Raw genomic sequence first — 20,258 nt, forward strand, 5'->3', positions numbered from 1 at the left:
TGACCTTGCTTTGGTTAGTAATATGATACAAACCATTACACACAATGGGCACATACATAGGGGTGAAAAGCAATTAGACATATTCAAAATGCTAACAATAATTATATTTAAATGGTGAGATTATGGGAACATTTTTTTCATAACACATTTATTTATTTAAATTTATTTTATTTACTGAATCAAAATCAATTATACATATTTTGGGGGTTGAACATTGAGATATGTTGATTAAATCAATATTACTAGCATATATTTTGTTACAAATCGTAATTATTCTTTATGCCCCTTGTCCAACCTCTCACCTTCTCCCATTCCCTCCCTCTCCCCCTCTAATTACCCTAGATTTCTTCTCTCCTTCTGAAAGAATAATGGTTACTCTGTTAACTTGTTGCCTAGATGATCTGTCCAATGCTGAGAGATGTGATCAGGTCCCCCAATATTATCATAGAGCAGATGCTTCTTCTGTCACTCTGAAATGGGTTTTGTGGAAAGAGACCTCCTCTTCTTTTCTTTGCCTCTGCTGGTGACTCTTCTTATGTGAATGCACTCCAGTGGTTGGCGGACAATCGGCGTGGTGGCTGTGGCGTCTAGCCACTTTTGTAGCAGCCATGGTTATTGTGGTGGCTGTGGTGGGCCACCCATGTGGAGGTGCTCTTTTTGGCATGCTCCTTGGCACTGGCAGTATGCCTGGTTGTGGGGTGTGTTTGGTCCCCTTCTCCATGCCTCTGGTCCCTGGGCAGGCCCCAAGGCGCTGATGCCATGTGCCTGGTTGTGGGAGAGGGGTCCAGTCTCCTTCTCTATGTCCTGGGTCCCTGGGTGGGCCCTGAGGTGCTGGCATGTTGTGCCTGGTTGTGGGAGGGAGGTCCAGTCCCCTTCTCCGTGCCCTGGGTGGGCTCTGAGGTGCTGGCATGTTGTGCCTGGTTGTGGGAGGGGGGTTCAGTCCCCGACTCCATACCCCTGGGAGAGAGTTCCGGTCCCCTTCTCCTTGCCTCAGGTCCCTGGGCAGGCCCTAAAGGGCTGGTGTGGTGTGCCTGGTTGTGGGAGGGGGGGTCCAGTCCCCTTCTCCATGCTTCAGGTCCCCAAGCTGGCCCCGAGGAACTGGTGCAGTTTGCCTGGAAGTGGGAGTGGGGTCTGGTCCCCAGATCCAAGCCTCCAGTTCCCAGGAAGGCCCCAAGGTGCTGGCGGTGTGCCTGGGCTGGAACTAATTTTTTGTCCTTTGCTTCTAACATGGGGGAACTTCCTGTGGGAACCAGTACTTGAGCTGTGTGGTTGTTTAAATTGCTACTTTGCTTCTGTTTCCCTAGGGAAGGCTTTTTGTGCAGCTCAGGGTTTAATGGTTGACCTTATAAGTACTTCTGGCTCTCCAGAGACCTGGTGGATCTGTGTTCTGTAGTATCTGATCTGGGCCTGAGTTTTTTCATCAAACATCACCCCATGCAATTCTGCATTCCTGTGCTGATTGGGGGGGCAGATCAGTTGTCCTTTCTGTGTCCCAGTGTTCCCCTGGTGGGCACGTCTCCCTCACTGCCTGTGCTGCAAACACTTCCCATGGGATGGGCCTTGTGTCGGTTCCTTGCGATGACTCACCGGCCTCTGACTGGCTCCCTTTTTACAGCTGTTCTGGCTCCTTGCTCCTGTGTGGGTCCATGTGAACCCTATTAGTGGTCTTGCTGTTCTGGGGGCCTCCCAGGCCCTCTTCTCTCCTGCTGCCTCCAAGTAACTCCATCTGAAGGGCACAGCTGCCGCTTCTGTCGGCTCCTGCTCCATGTGCTCAGCAGCTCCAGCCTTAAAGCAGCTGCAGCCCAAAATGCTCAGAGCAGCTTTTTCTTTCTCTCATCGTAGTTTCTCCCACCTTCATGAACTCCATTGGTCTCTCCTACTCTTCCCCTGAGCTACAGCAGCCATGGCTTGGCTGATGTTACATTTTTATAGTTGTAAATTTGGTTGATTTGTGGGAGAAAGTGACGCTGCAGATCGTCTAGTCCACCATTTTGATTGGATCCTTTTTCATAACACATTTAAAACAAAATAGAGATATGATTTTTTTTATACTTTAAAATGCATGTTTAAAAATAGACATGGGTTCTATAACATGGCCCCCATTTGAATTTCCCAATTACTGCCACAATGTCTCAGGTGGTCAAGCCAACATCTAATAAAAAATCAGAATTCTGCATCTGTGGAATAGAGACTAATGTATTGCATGGGTACAGTCCAGTCTTGATCCAATAAAGCCCTGAGATCATGGGAAATTTTTAATTTCTCTTTTTATGCTTCTCTGAAGCTTCCACACATCATGAGTTGAGCTAACCAATTTTGTAATTAGACAAAAACCAACAAACACTATCTTGAAAATAAATTTAATAATAGATTTTTTTTTCATGCCATTTCTTCTGGGGTCTCAGAAACAACAGAGTATGACTTGGGCTGTCACCAAAAATATGTCAATTCAATAAGCGTATGGTGATGGTCTATACCATGCTCCTTTCAGGATCTAAACAGGCACATAATGTGCTTCATTTTTAATGCTATTGGCTGATAGCTAGCCTGTGATGGAGTTATAGAGGCAGGAAGGAATTCACAGCCGTAGTAGATTCTTCTAGTATGTTCTTTTTTGCTCTTTTTCTCCTTTATCATTTAGCTGCACTGATTTTGTCTTACCATTTTAACAGCAGACCATCCCCTTTCCCTGCATCATGTGATCCAAAGCATCAGAGAAGGGTGGGCATGAAACTCGCTCAATCTCTTTCCACCTTGTTTAGCTAAGACAAAGCTGAACTTTGTCAAAAAGGAACTTTCAACAGGAAATAAAAAGAAAAACAAAAGCAGATGTTTAGACACAGACATGCTTTAAAACATAGCCTTCTCTCTTAATCCTGAAATCAAATCTTGGCATATCCCAGTACCCACACAAATTCTGCATTGTTGGTGAGTGCTGCAGGAAATGTTAGGATTTTGGCAATTCTTGACTACTCAGTTTTGTTACTATGTTTTTTGCCCTCTTAGGAATTTATGTTTTCCTAAAAGAAAACATAATTAAAAAGTTCCAGTATCTGACATTAATAGACAATTGGGTGATATGACAATGAATTACTCTATGCTAAGGTCTTCAAAGAATCTGGCAAGAAATCTGGTGGAAAACTTTGCAATTTTTAAGACAGTAGAGTATGTTAAAACACAGTTTTAATCATAGTTGTTTAATAGCAGCATTTGACCTATGTACTGGAAATATTAGACAAAGTGGTTGTACAAACTCCTGCTGAGGTTTCCTTAACTAAATTACAATTAAAAAATAGCCTGAAAGAAATAGTGTCCAGGAGTCATTGTCTATAGATGGTTTTCCTGTCCTTGACTCTGGCAATATTGACACTCAAACAACGTGTTTAAGTGTAGTGAGTCCATTATCTTCTTTCTCTCCTCCTCCTATGTTATTTCCAGGTCTCTAGAATCTCTCTGCTCCTAGAGGTACTACACATTCCTCCTGTAAATACTGAGGTCCCTCACACCCTACACATTCCCCCTGTAAATACTGAGGCCACTCAAACTCTGCCTGGAAAATTAACCCTTGCCCTTGAATCATTTCTGGGTTTTGGAGAGTTTGTAGGAAGCATGTCTTTAACTCAGAATTGAGGTTGATTGGAACAATTCAGCTTTGAGTGATCACCTGGGCAAGTTCTTAGCAGAGACCCTGGAGGCTGAGTGACAGATGCCACCTTCCCTAGGTCTGTATTAGTCACGTTAACATCCTTCTCTGGTTGGAATCAGACTTTAAGCCTATTGTTCAAGAGTTTATTATATCCTTTAAAGTTGCTACAGTACATATAAGGATGTCTCCCAGTCACAAAAACTACACAAATAGGGGAGTCCAATGAACATAGGAAGCATTTTCTAGCTCAGGTTAGAGTCTCCTGAAACTGATTCTTTGCTAAATCCCTTAAGGGGGCTTCTAGGAAAGAAATGCAATGCTGTAGAGAAGGGGAAGGGAGAGAGGAAGCTTTCTTTGCATTGGTGGATATAATTCCTGCCTCACCCCTTCAGCTGCCTAATCCAATCTTCCTCTCATTCTGTTGTACTTTCTAATTTAAGAGAATCACATACATCACACACATCAATGAAGTGATGTCAAGGGGAAAGGGTAGAGACAGCCAGAAGATGTGCAGGGAAAAGGCCTGGGACACAAGAGTGGCATGTGCTTTGGAGGCATGTTTTAGTCTTTTGGACTAGGGGCTATCCAGTAACCACCCTGAGTTCACTTTTGTACCACCTTGAGTCTAAATTGCTGTGGTGATATTTGTTAGATCCTGGAATACGTTACTAACACGATGGTTACTTGTCTTTTTTAAATGTCACAATCTTGAATCATACCTACTGACACTTATCTTCCTGAGGCTTGTGAGTCCATCAAGTGTGTTCAGATTTAATTTTGGTTAATTTCATTGTTTTTCAGCTTTCATCTAGAACTGCCCATCAACATTCAGCTGCCAGGGTGCTGCTAGAACACGTAAGACCATAATGCCATTGGAGTTGATGAAGGTCATTTATTTCCACCAATTAGAAAATAAGCTACATTGCTTCTGGCTAGGAATGCCAAACACAGTTTTAAAAAGGAAATGCCAAAAAAAAAAAAAAGTGTGTGTGTGTGTGTGTGTGTATTTTCCTACAGAACTTAATTTGATTCATGAAAGGACTGAGAATTCTGCAGCCACAAAATCAATTTTCTAGTAGGACCTCAGCCTGAGATGGGTCAGATTGGTTTCTCCAAGAAATGGGAAGAAGAAGATAAACAGGAAAAACATACCAGTGTCTACGCAGACTTTCATTTTTGGTGTTTCTAAATCTGAATGTGTGCTCTCCTTCCCTGTCACTGGAGATCCCTAATGAGGACACTCTTGTTTTATGTAGTAAAGAAACTTGGTGATGATTTCTAAATAGTCTAAAACAGAGATCTTTATAAAACTTTTTGAAATAATTTGGCTTGGCATGTCAGGTAACCAGAACTGTAAGATCTCGATTTGGAATGGACCTTTTTGGAGATGGTGGGAAGAGGGGGCCCGCATCAGCGACATGTTTACTGCTTTGTCCTCTTCCTCTCACACTGCAATTCTGAGAGCTCTTAAACCGTGATAAGAAAGTGATTACACTTTGAATTTCTGTAAGGAGCTAACGAGAGGGCATCCACTCAACGATGCATTTCTAGGAATAAGAGTTTAATGATCCAGGTCATTCTGAATGGAGGAATAAGATTTTCCACAGACAGTCGGTGGAAGCAAGTAAAACCGATGTGTGGGGTTTGGCCAAAGAAGTGCAGAGCTCCTTGAGGGCAGGAGACCCGTATTCCGCATCTTGTCGCACCCACAGCCCCACATCTGTGACCAGCACGTTATCTACGGTGCACGTGAAATGAAACTAGCGATGCAGCCGCGGCGGGCTCCGGGCGCGGGGCGGGGGCGGGGCGGGCGCGGGGCGGGGGCGGGGCCCGGGCCGGCCTCTCCGGCGGTGCGGCGCGAGCCTTCTGAAGCTGCCAGTTGCCAAATGAAATCCGAAACCCTGGGCTGCGTCTGAGGGTTGGCCCCACTCAGTTGTTCCAGCCTCTTGTACTGTATATTTACACATTCACACAGTCACTCTTTCTAACTTCTGGGACTCTTTGCGCAACTGCTGGCATTTCTCAAGTGCATGCGGCAACTTGGTCCAGCTCCGGGTGGAAACCAGCGGGGCTCCGCAGGGTCTCGGAGGCCAGGTCAGCTGTCAGGGCTGCGGCGGGGACAGGAGAGGAGCGGGCGGCTGGGGAACCCCCCCAGCTTTCCACCGCAGCCACGGCTCGCTCGCCCGCCGCGTGTTTCCTCCGAAACCAGCGCCGCGGGGCCACCGAGTGAATGGGGCTCGACACTTCCCCTTGTTGTGGGCAGTGAAGGAGCCTCACTACCCCCTTCCCTTTTCCTTTGGCTGATCCTGGGAGCCTTCTCCTTCCGAGCAGCCGCCGTCCCGCGTCTGTCGTGCGCTCCCGGCAGGGTAGGTGACGCGGCCGGGGGAGGGGGGAGGTGCGCGGAGCCACCGCGGGAGGGTGGGACGCAGCTGCCTGCGACAGGGGACGGGGCTGCTGGGGGTGAGAAGGGATCACGAGAGTCCGGTGCCGGTGAGTGTGTGTGCGTGTGTGTGCGTGTGTGTGCGTGTGTGTGCGTGTGTGTGTGTGTGTGCGTGTGTGTGTGTGCGCGCGCGCGCTGGGAAACCCCGCAGCTGGTGGTAGGTTTCTGGCTTGAAAAAGAGATGGAATTAATAAAAACTCTGCAATTCAGTTCCTTCTTTTACTATCCATCTTGCCCTTCCCCCTGTTTCTGTTTCCACTAGTATCTTATGAGAATTTCCCAGATAACAGACATACAGAGGTATGTTTAATAATGAACATTGTTTTTTTTTTTTTTTGTAAACACAAAGCGTTAGGGAATCGTTGGTGAGTTTTAAGCCACTCAAAAGGTTTTTGTCTGCATTTTTTAAAAAAAGTGTAACATTTTGAGGAAGTATCCATCCTCTTTTAAGAATAAACATGTAATATGTTCTCACTTAAAATACTTTAGACTGCATTTCCTTTCTAAGTTCCCAAATAGAAAGGAGATAATGTTACTGTGAATTCCTTAGAGATGTTAGGTTCTCATTATCAATTAGTAATAGGGAGTCCAGACTCCCTTGTAGTCTGTATCTATTTTAATTCATTTAAATTAAATATCATCTCCAAGCAATTTCTATTTCCATCATATTTTATTTTATGTTGCTCTTTTTTTTTTTAACCTTCCAAGACATCATTGTTTCATCTCTTTCTGAAAAGAGTAAATAAATAAATCATGCTGGGTTTTTGAAATATAAAAGTTGTAAAGGGTTAGCTTATCCACAAGTAAAACAGTATGTTTTGCTGTGTCTAGTAAGACCAATTAATTGAAATCCAGGGATTTGCAGTAGGCTTTAAGATCCTTACTCAGTTATTGAGAAGAAGATGGACAAACAAATTAAATGCAAACGGTCTGTCCTCTGACTCTAATTAGAACTCAAAACCAATCCTTAAGGGCCAGATGGATGTTTACATTGAACTGGGCATCGTAAAACATGAAACACACAGAATTAATATATTAGAAAAAGCCAGAAAACAAGTATAAAACCACATCAGACATGTTAAGATCTCACTCCCCCTTTTAAATTTCTTAATACTTCCTCTTCTCTGGGGATATTTCAACTTCTAAGAGAGCCCAATAATAAAACCCCCCTTTTAATCTTCCCTGAGTTCCTGACCTTCAGGTAACAAGTCAAGAAATCTGTTCTCTCTAGAGCCATTCCTGAGCTGTCAGAGATTTCACCTTAGATATCTTAGAGGACAGAGATATTGACAAAACTCTAAAGTAAATAACATCCTCCTACCACTCACAGGAGGTATGTTTTTGGTGGTAGACCTTTAGATGGGAATAAGGGATAAACTGAGTTTTTCAGATCTGGAATTTAGTTTCAGGTATATGGAAGGAATATACAATTTGATGGCAGAAGGAGAATAGGAGAATCTGTAATTTTTTCTGCCTGTGAAAGGCTGTTGAAACTCAGATTGTCCTTGGCTTTCAACTACGTTACTTAGTTTTATTACTTCATCTCAGGAGACTAGATTTGCGATGAGGATAGTTTCTTTATAATATTCTTCTGGGCTCTACATACTTTGGATCTGATCTATTTTGAAAATACAAACTTGATAATAAGTAATGAAAAATTAAGTTCTCAAGAAAAAAAAAATCCACCGCAGAAGAAATAATAATACACCCTTCCATACAAGAACATAGATTTAAGTGTAAAATGTTCTTGGCTGAAATCCCCAGTGAAATCCTTTCAGCTCTTGCTCAGGACAGTAATGGCCAAAGCCCCAAGAGCGTCATGGATCATGGTTTTATTTACTGTGTGGTCTTGGACTCTCAAGGGTGAAGGGTGGGGGTGGGGCAGGAAGGGTGAGGAATGTGCAGCAGGTGGTAATAGTAGTTTGCGACTGATTACTTTGCTGTCTTAGCCAAAGCCTAGTTGGTGTTTACCAACAGTGCCTGTAATAGTTTCACTGTGACCTACTGGCCCGTTGAAGAGTGTTTTCTTTCTGGCTCTATTAGTGTCAGGATTGGCTTCTCAGGGCTGAAAGCAGGAGGTGCTACTGCAAAGTTCAGACTGTGTATTTGTTTCTTGTTCTTAGTTTGTGCAGTGCTGTAGCACCATCTTAGTTACCTATAGTTATTTTCCAGGGGTATTTTCTGCCCACCAGGGAAGAGTTCTTTTGCCGTAGGCTAAGCTTATATACTGTTGTTTCCTTCTTTCTGTCATGTTTTGATTTTTTGGTAAAGGTGAGTGCTTTGGAAGAACAAGACAGCAGAGGTGGGTAGATGCTCAGCCTGGAGCCCAGTAAGAAGGGGCAGCCACCCAACTGGTCACATGTGGGTGTGGAGGAGGTTAATGATAAAAACCTGAGGCACCCACTCTACACTGATCACATTTCACTAAGTGAAAAAAGCAGAAGGGATTAAAAATGAAAAGTTGCCTGCTCTTAAAGGTATGGCTAAAAGATTAACATTTTTCCCAGATGGAGGAAAATATTTAAAAATAAAACTGTAAATTGTCAACTTAGCCATGAAGTGAATACTCTTCATGTGAAGAGTCAGAGCCTCACGTTGAGTCTCACAGTGGTAACCCATCTGCCTTTGATGTATGAACTGAAACTTTACAGGTTCTAAATGGGTTTAGCAGCTAAGTAAAAGCACACTTGGAAGTGGAAGGGTCAAAGAATATTCTGCTTTCAGAGGTTATTGTATACATGTGTGCTTTAAAGCAGCCTCTACACTCTACTGGGGCACTGCTACAATTAATCTTTGTAAATTACAGATTAGGTCCTGTGAAGTCCTTCTTCTAAAACATTTGTTGGATCCCAGTGACCTACAACATTAACTCCAAACTCTTCAGAGTCTAAGAGCTCTTCCAAGCCCTTTCTTTTTAGCTTCCTCTTCCTGTACAAGGGTTCCTCAGTCTTCACACTTCTGATCTCCAGTTCATGGATTCATTCTCCTGGAATGCCCCCTGCCTGGAAAGTCCCTCTTGATTCTTGGTGGCTGACTTCAAGTGAAAACTCCTTTGGGAAAACTTACCCAATTCCATGCAGGAAGACTTAATCATTTTATCTTGTCTGCTTTCATAGCATTCTGAAAATTCTTTGGATAATTACCTTAACAATTTTTACACATCCCCCCCCCCCCCCACCAAGCAAATACAGTGAGTTCCTTATGGCTGTATTGGTGGTGGGGGAGCCACGTGTATCCAAGTGCCCAGCCCAGTGTCTGAAACATAGTAGATACCTGGTAATGTTTTCTTAATAAATGAGTAATCAAAGTCATGAATGCATAAAGTACTGGTGGACTCCAAGTTATGCAGATAGTTATGTCCCAAAAGTCCATTTGTAAAAGGTCTATTTAGACTCAGTTCATTTTGTAAATATAACAGTGTTACAAAACATAATTCACTCTCCAGACCAGCCCACACATGCCCATTTAATCCCTACAGTAGATGAAATATTGTGCTTTTGCAATTCCAAAGCGAAAGCAAACCAAAACAAAAGCTACTATGGAATTTTTCTTTTCTTTCTTTTTTTTTTTTGAAATCACGAAATACACTTGAGCTTAAAAGTAATAGAAACAATTATAATAGATATGTATTTTCCACAATTGTTTTATCTGTTATACTATAAAATTTGTAATCTATCAAATCTGAGTCCTGGATTTGTCTGTGAGAACTAATAATAAAGTTAAATTTAGAGATACTGCCTGTGGAATGAGCAATAGTCTTAATTAATCAAACAAAATAGAGATACTAATTTTGGCTATTTAGCAATTATCTTGAGTGTTAGTGCTTAAGTGAAATCAGATTTAATGAAAAGAGAGTGTGGAGGTGGATGGAGAGGAGGAAATTTGGAGGGACACCTTCTTTCATGTTTCTGATTTTCTAGTATATCAATTATCCTTTCATCTCATTTGAGTAAATCCAAAGTTTCTTCCGAAAATAACCTGTCTTTGTCTACAGTTATTTCTGCTGCCCTAACATGTGAAAAGGGGGTTATACACAATTTAGACCAAAATACCAATTGGATCATTTCATTTTCAGAGCAACGTTAACTTGGTACTTGCATTTCAGAGCAACGTTAACTTGGTACTGTGCCATTTAGCACATAGATAGTATTTCAAATAAGAATGCGTAATACTTGTGTTTTAGGTACTAACCAGGGACTCAAGCTCAAATTACTCCTTATTCAGTATCTCTGAGAAGCTTGGAAGGACAAGCATTGAAATTTAAGAGTAATAGTCCAACCACTAATTTCTCTAAATTTCCCAAGCTCTCTATCTTTATGAAATCATATACTGGAAATTTGCCTATTCTAATCACATTACAACCCCTTTTTTGTTAAAATGTCTTCATTACACTATGCTTTAATATGATACTTTTTTTTTTTAAACTGAGAATCAATATAAAAGAGATGGGTTTCATGAAAAATATCTTGGTACTTTATGTTATGTATTTTAATATTTTTATATAAGGCTCTCCATGATAAATTCATCTGTGCCTTAACTGCTACAGATTTTTAAGTGTGTCTCTTTTGATTAACTAGACTTGTTTCTTTTGTTAGAAGAAGAAAAGCTAGAAATCACCATGTTTCTCATTTTGGCTTGTCACTCAGGAAGCTCAGAACTAAGTTTGATGCTCAGTAGTACCCTAGTCAAGGTTTTCTTATGACATGGTTTGCATCTTTTTAACCTAGTTTTAATGTACCTATGAGACCTTTGCCTTTTAACTAAGCTAACTTAGTTAGCTCTCTGAGTTAGATTAGTTAAATCCATTATGGAAAGAGGGTGAATTACCTCACTTTTTTTTCCTTTTGACACATTTAGTTAAATATTTATAAACTTCTATTGTGTGGCTTTAGTTTAGTATTTTCGAGCCAGTAATTCTTTCCAGTAATTTTATGTAGTTCCTTGAGACATCCTAGGTATTGTTTTCATACTCCCTGAGACATGAAATGTCCTTGATCCCAAATGTTACATTTCTTAGAAACCTTAGAAGGAAAATCATGTCTTAGTAACTTTGAAAGTAGATATTTAAGGACAAACATGTGAGTTCTTTCCAATATGTGTATCATGAATGTATAGAATTCCCTTGGGGATGCATCTGATAAATGGAAGAGAAAACGTGCTTTTCCTTGAAAATGGAATTTGTCAATAAATTGAGACTTATGGAGCTGTAATTAGGGCTTTTGCTGACCATCAAATTGAGCCTTCAGAAAACAAAGTAATTTTTCAAATTCCCAAAAGAGGGAAGGTAGCTTTCATTCTGTCTTGAGTTCTTTCTCTCTCTTTGAGTCTCACAGATGCTGATAATGATAATCACTCTAATGATTTAAGTACTTAATTATAGAAGTACTTAATTGGTTTATATTATATCTAATTTATATTTTATTATGCCCATTGTATGGGGATGTCTAGGCTCAGAGAGGTAAGAAAAGTGACCAAAGGTAATGTAGTTAGTAAGTAATACAGACTTGAGAACCACATCCAGTACCCTGTCATCTTTACTATGACTTCTTCCTCTTGGTGCTTTTCAATTATGAATTTTAGAATCATAATTTGTGTGTTTTATGGGTTTGGCATGCACTACAGACTTTGGTCTCAACATGATCTCCCTGAACTGGCCTTGGAGCTCCCTTGCAGGTCTTTTGATGACAGCATTCTTGTGCTGATGGATTGGGTCCCTTGGGATGGGTTACCACTATCAAGGTTCTCCTGTGAGAAAGAGGCTCCATCCGCCACAGGCCGGTAACTGAATAAATCTATAGACCAGACTTTATTTTCTGTTTAGAGGTAATTGGTAAATGAAGATCCAATGATCTATATCCATTACTTAATTCATCCTAAAACACATGCCCCAGGGGCACTGTGAGCAATGACTGGCAGTAAAGAGAAGTAGGCAAGAGGTCCCCAGCTTTAGGAGTAGAGACCCAACTTGGGAAAGTTGAAATATAGCAGACATGAAAAGGGTGATTTCTTTTGGGATAGCAACTGAGAAGGGAAGAAAAGTTAGTTGAGTTAGTGATGGCAGTACTGACTGGGCACCCAGAAATGAAATGAGCAATAGGAAATGTGATTTCGCAGTCTCACTTTCTCAGGGAAGGAACATTGGTCAGAGGAATTGTTGGAGTGCATCACACTCCTGTTTTTAAAGATACCTGAAGATGAGAATTCTACAGCCTCCTTCAGGAATCACCTTCAATTGCTTTGTTTTGTTGGGAGTATCTGGTTTAAAACTTCTTATATGAGGGAATTTACAGCAAGAAAGGATGATCCAGGGTCAAAAGAGCCTGATGTTATTTTGTTGCAACCTGATTGCATAAACCTAGGATTTAGCCACATGAATTCCACCTCCATGATCCATTTTGTTTTCAACATCTCATTGTGGCTTGTTATTGTGAAACGGTCAAGTGAAATGTTGACTTTTTTTTTATAAAGTCATCTATGGGGTATACGATGGCTTTTGCCTTCTCACATTTCTGATTTGCTGGTTAGAGACTTCATTTTTTGGTGACACTTTCATCATGAGGTAAGTTTTCAGTATCTGTGGTGCCTGGAGACAGGTGGAGGCCCCAGGAATTGTCAGGTGAGGAGCTCTGAGAACCCCTGCAGAACAGGTCAAGCTGCCTAGGGAGGATGGATGGGGGAAGGGCAGGAGCAAGGTCACAGGATAACAAGTGTCAGAAGCCAAGAAATCAGGTGAAAAAGTAAATCCAGGGACAGTACCGGAAACTAAAACGCAAGGGAAGAAAGACAATGTATGATGTTGACAATTAAGAATTCAGTCTCTGTCTAATAATAGATAACAATTATTGAAGCCTTACTGTGTGCTAGTTATGGGCAGCACTTGTCATGGCTTAGCTCATTTAATCCTCACAGCTCCCAGATAGTCCCTATTATTAGCTCTTATAAATGCGAAGACTGAAACTTAGTAACTTGCCAAAATCATACAGCCACTAAGTGGTAGATCTGGGATTCAAACTAAAATATCTCACTCCAAGGGAGCAACCTTTGCTGTTATGCTCTGGAATGAGACCTGTGTTCCAACCTGGCTCTGCTATGCTTAAGCCTTGTGACCTTGGCAAGTTACATTCACCAGCGTCTACTACAGTTTTCCTCTCTGTGAATACGGGCTTTTAATAATACCTACTATTGCAGTGTTATTATGCATTTTTAATGTACGAAGTGAGCAATGCATGGAAAGGGGCTAGAAGGGCGTCTGGCACCTGGTAAGTATCAGTGCAAGTCAATAGTTATCATGAAATTACATGATAAACGGGGAAGTCCTAACCAGTATTTTTCAAACTGTAGGGCTTGATGTATCAACAGTCATAAAATCAAATTAGTGGTTCATGACCAACATTTCTTTTTTGATTGAAAAGGAATGGAATAAGATGGAATGAAATGGAATAGAAAAAAATCAGGGTTCATTGTATGTAGTAAAAGTAAAAATTGTTTCATACGTTTTCACTTCGATTGTGGGCATGCATGTGCATCTCACACACTGGGTAGAAATGAAAAATGATTATTGGTAACTGTCAAAAAAAGTATTTTTTAAAAAAAGTACTTTAAGATAGCAGTCTCAAGTGTGGTGCCAGGACTAGCAGCAACAGTTTTAGCAGAAAAATGTGCATTACTGAGCTCCTTCTGGGACCAGCCATTTGCGTGTTAACAAGGCCTTTAGGTGATTCTGATGCACACTAAAGTTTGAGGACCAGCTATCATTCAAAGGCAGCATTTGGAAATCATGAAAAAGCTAGCTAGCTAAGGGTACATCTAAATACTTAAGGGTGGTTAAAAGTCACTCTGATATGGTATTGACTGACGATTTTAATTCTCTGCAGAATACTGCCCAGTGTTTGTATGCCTTTGATTTTGTGTAATTGTTATTTTTCTAAGCCAACCTACTCATAGTGTAGGTGGGTAAGTCCCACAGAAGTCAGTTAGTTTATATGTAGAAGGACATTGAATAGTTAGATGATGTACTTTCTTCTAGAACTATAAGGTAAAACCTTAACACTCTTTGTGTGTAGCCCTGAATATCTAAATTGTATTCAATTTGAAACATTTTAGTAATAGTCCAGATGCCTGAACAGCTGTAAAATTAGAAATTAAATTAAGAACTCATAAAAGACTGCACTCAATAATTTTTTAATTGAGATATTTGTTTTGAAAAGCACATGCAGACAGGAGATTGGCAATCCAGGTAATGTGGTAATAATACTGGTGATAAACCAAAAAAAAAAAAAAAATCATTTTGGTAAAAATGGAAGTGATATAAATTTGTATACAGAGAAATTTTTTTCCACTCAAAAAAAACAACCAATGGATGTGTTTAAGATATTTATCCTTTATTCCTTGTGTGTAGTGTCATTTACTGTTGTATGTTGGTTTGTGATTGGTGGGTGTGTTTACTTTATGACTTACAAGTATGCTGTTTGAAAACACAGCATTGGAACTCACTAGAGAAGACTTGAAGCCTTTCTTTTCTGTTAAAAAAGAAAAAAGAATATAATCTTGGATTTTTAAAAAGCAGCTTTTCAATAGGTATATGTTAAATATTCTAAAAGCTAGTTCTTAGTGGTATGTGAGAATATTTTTAAGGACAAAAGTGAGTTTCAGGGGTAAGAGAGTCTACCTGCTGGCTCACCAGGGGTAAAATTTCAAGTTTAAACAGTAGCTTAAGAGATGTTTTGAAAGTCTCTCCTTTATTTTTTATCCTGTGTTTGGAGAAGAGTGAGTGGGGCATTGGAAAATAACTGAGAGGATGTGGACTCTAAGCCTAATGCTGGTATTAATTAGCCTCTGTGAACTCAGGCAAATCATTTAGTTTTTCTGGACTTTAGTCTCCTTATCTGTAAAATAAGGAGGTTGGAATAAATACTCTCTAAGGTTGTTCCAGCATTGAAAAAGTCCGTGTTGCCAAATGGTAGTGTGGTTTTTTTGAGCAATTCTGATAAGAGTGTGACTATGTGTATGCATTTGGTAGGGATCTGAAAAATGGATGTTTGATTTTATAGAGCAGTGAAGATCTGGAGGGCGTATACATAACATGATAAAGTTTAGTGTGACCTTTCCTTGACAAGTTTCATGTGCCAATGGGCTAGTTTTCATCAGCTATGAGTTTGGGGGGATGGGTGATACCACTCACAAGAGAAACGAGAAAATGTGTGAGGGTGTTTTTGGTCATCTCAATGAGTGGATGAAGCTACTGGCATTTAGTGCCCAGGGGTCAAGAATATCATATGTCTTGAGACGTGTGTGCAATGTTCCCTCATCACAAAGAATTTTCCCTCCCCAAATGCCAAGAACATCCCCATTGAGAAACTGGCTAAAGAACTTAAAAGATGGAGTTTTAACTCCATATTTTAAGATAATCATCTGGGAAATTGGAAATGAAGTCGTACACTTTCTGCCATTTCAGTGACACAAATGCAAACCATATCTATTCTTAGGTGACAACTGGTATTTATGATGCACAGGAGAGAACAGCCTCGAGCTCTCTGCATTCTGTATTGACTGTGCAGTAAGAAAAGCCCTGAAAATCTTGCCTCTGTTAGTATGATGAGCAAATATAACTTGACATACTGGGAATAGTTCCTTTGAGTAGAAGTTACTAGTTTCTCAATGACAGTCATATTTTTAATGAAATGGCTTACAGAGGTCTCTGCTCAGTGTAACTAGACATTTCTTGTGTTCACATAAATGCTTGATTACCTGTGATAAGAAATACCACTTACTTAACAGTTCTATACATGATGATGAGTGACATGGGTACCTCGTGTCCCTCCTCTGGCCTCCAGCACTTGTGTTGGCCTCTTACATTCTGGGTCAGACTAAGGATAGGGTCCTTTCATCATTCGTCCTGGGCTTTTCAAGAACCTCTGTAATGTTTTCAAATTTGAGGTGAACTTTGCTTTGGGAGCACTTAAGTCATAGGATAGTTTCTTAAAATTCTTTTCTTTCTTCCGTCTTCCTTATTGCATTTGTCAAGTCTGTGGTTTCTTAATGTGTGGATTTTCGAGCTACTGCTTCTATTCAGCTCTCAGATAACTGCTGGTATAAAACATGTTGTATGGTTAAAATTGTTGCCTAGCAAACCTAAGCCATCTTGATATTTTCTGGGAATGAAAGGGAACCTCTGCCTCTCTCTTTTTTTGGTGAATCTGGGTGTTAACCCCTCTGCAGGAGAGAGGGTAAAGGGAGGTGTGATTGAAATATTTAAACTCTCTTTGGCTATAAATCTGGTGAAAATTTAGATTATAAGAGAAGGTTAAAATTACACAATTGAAAATAAAAAGTCTTTTGGATAATCTTTTATGTTCATCATCTATGCTAGGCCTGCACGATAGCCCTATAACAAATGAAAAGTTCCATGCTACATTCCTCTTAGAATGAATTTATCAGACTTAAGAACAAAAACCTTCTTAGAAAACAGCTACTATCATCTCACCTCAAATCTTTCAATATGGAAAAAGAGTCCAAAATGATTTAGGTGATTTGCCCCAGGACCGCAGTCAGGAACAAGCAGACCAGGCTCTTGATTTTTGGTGACTGACCTGTTCCTCAGGAACCTTTCTCACCTGGGATTCCCTGACAGAATTAAACCTAAATGCTCTCCTAAGACACCCAGTACATATAATGAATTACCTCCTCTGTTGTGCAACTAGAAGGGTACTACTTAAGCAGCATCTCTGGCAAAACTGAGAAGAGAATCATTAATATGATGTTCTACAGTTCTATCATTTAGACGAGGAACTTTGGCTGAGAAAAAAACAAGTGAATCTGTAACTAATATGTTTAAAAAGATTTTTACCAAGCATAGATTCATCCTAAAGGCAGCCCCCAAATACCGTATTAATATAAAGATGTAACTTGTAATATTTTCTGTTTTTAGTTGCGTTTGTAAGCTAATTCGTTCAATATTCCTTGTAATAATATTGTTTAACCCATTTAATATAAATTGAATGTTCTCAATACACTAGATTTTCATTTAATTTAGTCTTCAAGCCACACCATAATTATACATCGTCTTATTTTCTGCTCTTCTTATTCCTGAACAACAAAGAAATAAGTAAGCCTCAAGACATTTCATGCAGAAAACAAAAAACAAAAAATAACTGGTTAACCTCTTTAAGCACTGCCTTGGCCAGTGAAATAATCGTAGAAGGTGCGTGAGAGAATGGGAGAGGCAGGGGAAAAGGATTCGGCTCATAGTAACTGCTGTGTAAACACGGGAAACAGGGAGAGTTCTTTCTGTGCAGGGCTTTTATTATCTGTCTGTTTGCAGCCCATCCTTGGCTGTATAATTTGTGGAACATTCCGGGGGGTATCCTTAGCTTCCCCGACATATGCTTGGGTCTGGGGCTTGCAGACTCGGAGGGACTCCTTTCTGAAACAGAAGAGGACAAATAGAGCGAGTTGGCCGTGCAGCCCATGGCTCAGCTGGGTGAGACCGGCTCTTAGCATCCAGAGCAAGGTGAGCCCTTTGTGCAGCTGAACTGCGGGACGCGGGGGCGTGCTGCTCCACAGACCTTTGCAGGAAGCTTTGGAAAGTATAGGATGTCATCTCGGAAACACGGGCTCACTTCTGTATCTCAAAAGAGCGAATACTAAATGCTTAGACTTCCTTCAAGCATTTGCACATGGCTCAGTGGTGTCACATCTGGGACGCTGCTTCTGATATAAAATTTGCAGTAAGAATTGGACAATAGCGGCTCCTGAGGATTAATTAGTACTTGTTTGTTTAGAAAACAGCACTCTGACCAAATGTATAGCAGTAATAGTAGTGGCATATTTTTTACTGCTGTTTTCTGTTACTTTGATATAATATTTTCTTAATCTCATAGTGATAGCCATTAAGTAAAATAAAATTATATTGAAGTATTTTGTGGAAATGCCAAGCAATTAGTGTATGATAACATTTATGAGCTGTATTATGAACGTGAAATGCTAAAATAATTTAGAAAGAGTAAATGATAAGGTAAAGGTCATATTACCGTGGGTCTGGAGGAGGCAGGAATAGAGAGAGAGGGAAAGGGAGAGGGAGAGAGAGAAGGAAAAGGAGGATAAATAAATGTATGTGCATATCATGTTAAGATGGAAGGTGATGAAATTACTGCTGGTATTTCATATTGTCTGGGATATGCTGAATTACAATTGGTGATGCTGTTTGACAAGGTTGTCAGGGAACAAGTCCAGTGACTGCTTAAGAGACTGGAGATTGATTCTTGGTGCCAATGTTGACCTATAAATTGTAATCAGAATAATTAAGACTGTGTTTACGGACTTGGGGCAGGCAGTGAAGGCCTCTGGTAACCTGGTCCCGAGGGACCAGATTAAATTTTTACCTAGATCTTGATTTGAAATAAAGGTATTAGATGCTTTTTCCTAGTTGGTAGTTCCTTTACTTTGTAATTTCCTCCTATTCTGTTGTTAAATTCCAGAGAATTCTCTTTAGAATATGTTCACACATGAACTAGTCTACCTGTTTCCTTTCTGGAAACTGAATTTTGTGCTGTAATTGATTTTAATAAGAGGCAGGGAAGCACCATTGTTTTCTGAGTATTAACAACTGTAGTTAGACAATCCAGCCATAGAACCTTGTTTGGCAACTTTGGGGAAGTTATTAATCTGGCAGCCCCAGCTCCTGTTAGAATGAATGTAGCACTTTTTGCTTGTGGTTAAAAGGGCTGCTAACTAGTATTTGATAGCATATTTGAAAAAGTTTTCTATTCCCCACCCCCCTCAAAACAGAACCTCTGTGGCATGATGTTATAAAAGCTTTGGTAATTGTATAACTTATTGATGAATTTTTTCTCTATAGAGATCACCCAATATAATCTTAAGAATCTCAGATTTTTAAGTTTATATGTTTTTAGTCCAACACAACACAAGTGTTTCTTTCTGCAAACTCCAATTTGCCTTTTATTAATAGGTTTGTTTAGTTTAACAGTCTCCTGTTATTCAAGCAAAATTGACTCTTTTTTCACCCATGATGTATTTATAAGGGTTAGTACAAAGTTGGTACTCTAGGTTGATCAATTATCTTATTATCTTGCTTTATCCTCTTGAAAGTTTTGACTAAATCAGGCATGATATTAAATGTCTTGCAATTTATCACACTAAAGTAATGCTTTCTTAGACTAATTTTAAGTTGATAACTTTTATATGATTAATGACCGGCTTTAGATTGTAATTGCTTTTTAGCTCACTGATGGCTTGTGTGGTATAGTCTTCCATTTAAAGTGAGCCCTTAAGAAAATAAGTTTGTTTTCTCTCATTGCCTCTGCTAATTTTTCTGTTTGACTTTAAATATCAAATTTAGAAATTATGATTACAAAAATAAGCAATGGAAACTAGCCCCTTCTGCACTGATTGCCACTTTCTGTTCTTTGATTCATTTATATTAATAAATAGGCAAAGTTCTATTTCAGCTCGGATGTTATGGAGAAATCACCAGGATTCCTAGGGTCTGTTCACACCCACCTGGCTCTGTAGAAACCAGGCTGAAGGGAACAATGATGTTGGGCAGGGGTCCTGAGAGAGGTTCAGTGTGGACTAGGTACTTGCTGGGGTCTTGGAATTGGTGTTTTTCACCTTGGCTTTTGCCCTGAATCTACACTTGTTTCTTGGTCCAAGAAAGGCTCTGGCCAGAGCACACTGTCAACTTTGTCCTGTGATGAGAACCTCCAGCGCTTCAGGGTGTTTGCAATGCCATCTCATAGAATTAGCCTCAAGTGCCCTTAGAAGTTTCAACTGCTACATGTTCTGAATTCTAAAGAATTTGAAGCTGTACTGTGCAGGTGACAGCTGTGAGTCAGGGACCACATCAGTAGCTCATTTACTTCTGTTCTAATTCGAAGTGATAGGCCCTCTCCTCTGTCAAGTTAAATGTCTTGCTTCTGTCCTCTCTCTAACCATTTTTTTTTTCTCCATGCTGGTTTCTTTTATTTTCTTTCTTTGCTTTATCTCTTTATGACCTTACAGCCTTGTCATATAAGTTTCCTGTAAGAACCAAATTTTCTTATGATCTTTTTCTTCCCGTGTTCCTTCTCACTGTTATTGGTCAAGGTGTTTATCTGATCCTTTTTCTCCTTCAGTTACACATTTTCGGTATGAACTGCATTGGTCATTATTTTT

The 20,258-nt window shown here is 40.1% G+C and overlaps 1 protein-coding gene across 3 annotated transcripts in view; it reads left to right on the forward strand.

Annotated features, from left to right (window-relative positions):
* Positions 1-20,258, forward strand: part of ARHGAP24 (Rho GTPase activating protein 24) — a 710,372-nt gene that overhangs the window by 250,271 nt on the left and 439,843 nt on the right. Inside the window, exon 2 of one of the 3 annotated variants that reach the window (XM_063107673.1) lies at positions 4,448-4,501. The exons of 1 other annotated variant lie outside the window; for it this stretch is intronic. The gene's annotated coding sequence lies outside the window, so the exon portion shown is untranslated. Of the gene's footprint in view, positions 1-4,447; positions 4,502-5,942; positions 6,013-20,258 lie in introns of those variants that run through there. One more of the 3 variants, XM_063107674.1, reaches the window with a different exon arrangement.

Source organism: Cynocephalus volans, chromosome 9, assembly GCF_027409185.1.
Source record: "Cynocephalus volans isolate mCynVol1 chromosome 9, mCynVol1.pri, whole genome shotgun sequence".
In the NCBI taxonomy this organism is placed as follows: domain Eukaryota; kingdom Metazoa; phylum Chordata; class Mammalia; order Dermoptera; family Cynocephalidae; genus Cynocephalus; species Cynocephalus volans.